Genomic DNA, 2,745 nt, shown 5'->3' with positions numbered 1-2,745 from the left:
AAAAAAAAAAAAAAAAAACGGTTTGGCACTTGTCCCACAAAAGGCATCTAATTTAATGTTCTGATCAGAATTGCCTGATCCAACAATACTAAGTCATGACTGCTGCTGACTAGCTTGGCATTACTCTGTGTTAGGTAGAATTCTTATTATTTATTTTTTTTAAGCTTTCCAAATCGGAAGGAACTGATTGTTTCACGTGGCTTATATTTACATTGGTAATATTTTGTCAGCAATATTTTTGGTAAAAAAAAAAACAGCAAATTAACTTACTGAAGTATAAACGTTAACGATTTTTTATATTATCTATAAAAACTTAGACACCTTATATTTCACATGTTGTGCAATGTGACGGGAAACTGGTTTAGTAGCTTTTAGCATATTAAAAATAATTTTTATAATGTAATTTCCTATAAGTGCAGATCTGACATTTTACATTACAATAATGTGAAACATCAGAATTATGTTTTAACAACTTTAAAATTAAGATGCTACTGAAATAATTTAGTTACGCTATGTAAAAATTGTATCATGAAATTCTACCATGAAAAATTCTTTAAAAAATTAAAGAATTTTTCTCTAGATAGCATAATACCAATTTTAATTAATTTCTTCCAACTAGGTTAATTTTCTTTAATAAAGTTATGCTGCCTTCAGTTTTCCAATGGCAAGTAGACAAGCTATGTTCAAGGTTTTCTGCACGGTAGGCACACGCCCTCAAGAGGCATATCCCGATCATGTAATGACTGCATAAACTCCATCGACCTAAGGTGATACTTGTAAATAATTTATTTTTAAGGGATGGTGACTATTTAAAAATTGTTAATGTACTTTGAGAAGTTTTAAGAGTGTTTTTAATAACTTTACAGTATTGTCAATTATAGGTTATTCAGTATTCAGGTTTGTGTTTCTCTGTTTTAAACTAAAATGTGTTTTCTAAAGAAAAATATAATAGTTTACACAAATGTACAATCATAGAGTAAGCATTTTAAGCTGGCTACTAATGTTCTAGAGATTACAAAGCAAGAAAACTTTCCATAAAGATAAGTGATCTTTTGCCTGAAGAGTACAGATAAAAAACAAAGATGTGTGCAGGCAAAGATGAGTGCAAGGGAGAACTGATGCTTCTCTTCTTTAAAGAGACAGTCACCAAATACTTGGTTTAGCTCGACTGTTGACTTGGGCATTGAGAGAGATGATAGATACATCTTTGGAAAGTGAAATCAATGTTCAAGAGGTGCTAGAAGCTTTACTTTTTAGTGATCAGAAATATTTAATGCATCTTTTCAGACAGGAAGAATTCTATCAAGTATTCCCTTATAAAACCAAATAACACTTCTTCATCAGTAACTTTTAGAACTTAAAGCAAAATGTAAATGGAATTGTAGTCAACCTATGAATCCTAGTAGATTTTACAATATGTAATTTATGTTGTTTACAGTATATAAACACTAAGGTTTGTGTTGAATGTGATCAGGAATAAAAGTATCCCACAGGCATCTGACAAAAATTCCAGAATTAACCAAAGAATTATTTATTTGAGGTCGGGCAATCCCAGCATTTTGGGAAGCTAAGGTGGGTGGATCACGAAGTCAAGAGTTCGAAACTAGCCTGACCAACATGGTGAAGCCTCTTCTCTACTAAAAATACAAAATTAGCTGGGCGTGGTGGCACATGCCTGTAATCCCAGCTACTCAGGAGGCTGAGGCAGGAGAATCGCTTGAACCTGGGAGACGGAGGTTGCAGTGAGCTGAGATTGCACCACTGCACTCCAGCCTGGGCGACAGAGAGACTCCATCTCAAGAAAAAAAGAAAAAAAAAGGTTTATTTGAATAATTGGAAGTCAGTTTATACATTACTATTTTTCAACAGTAGGGAATTTCTCCAATTACATTCATGTTGAATGAATTTTTATTTATATGTAGCTTACCCTTCCAAAATAAAAGTGGGTTTTGTTTTGTTTTGGTGTTGTTTTGTTTTGTTTTGTTTTTTGAGATGGAGTTTCGCTCTTGTTGCCCAGACTGGAGTACAGTGGCACAATCTCAGCTCACTGCAACCTCTGCCTCCTGGGTTCAAGCGATTCTCCTGCCTTAGCCTCCTGAGTGGTTGGGGTTACAGGCATCCACCACCAGGCCCAGGTAATTTTTTTTGTATTTTCAGTAGAGATGGAGTTTCACCATGTCGGTCAGGCTGATCTTGAACTGCTGACTGCAGGTGATCCACCTGCCTGGGCCTCCCAAAGTGCTGGGATTACAGGCATGAGCCATCACGCCTGTCGAAAAGTTTTGTTTGAATAAACAATATCCGAAAGACAATTAGTTTCTTCAGATATATTTTGAAATTCTCCTAGAGAGCTAGTGTTTCTAATAATTTTCACAATTTAAAAACAGCTTTTACACTGTTGAAGTTGGGAAAACTTTCTATCTCTTCTTAATAGTGCAAGATATTGTAAATTCTTTTCTGTGTTTAATGTTTAATGAAATGAGTATTAAACTTAAATTACTGAAGTACCTGGGAGAAGTAATGATGTGTACTTTCAAAATAATGGAAAATGTTTTTATTTTTATTTGCTATAATTTGTTAACATGACTGATACGTAAAATTAAACTTTGGAGCACAATGAAATGCCGCTTATTTTTACCTTGTTTGGGCTTAAAGTAGGTATTTAACATTTATGTCTTCAAAATGCCTTGATAAATTAGATAACCTCTGACTTTACTGTCCATATGGAGTTTGCCATTCTTTATG

This window comes from Mandrillus leucophaeus, unplaced genomic scaffold (genome assembly GCF_000951045.1).
Source record: "Mandrillus leucophaeus isolate KB7577 unplaced genomic scaffold, Mleu.le_1.0 Scaffold768, whole genome shotgun sequence".
NCBI lineage: Eukaryota > Metazoa > Chordata > Mammalia > Primates > Cercopithecidae > Mandrillus > Mandrillus leucophaeus.
This window is presented reverse-complemented; position numbering follows the sequence as displayed.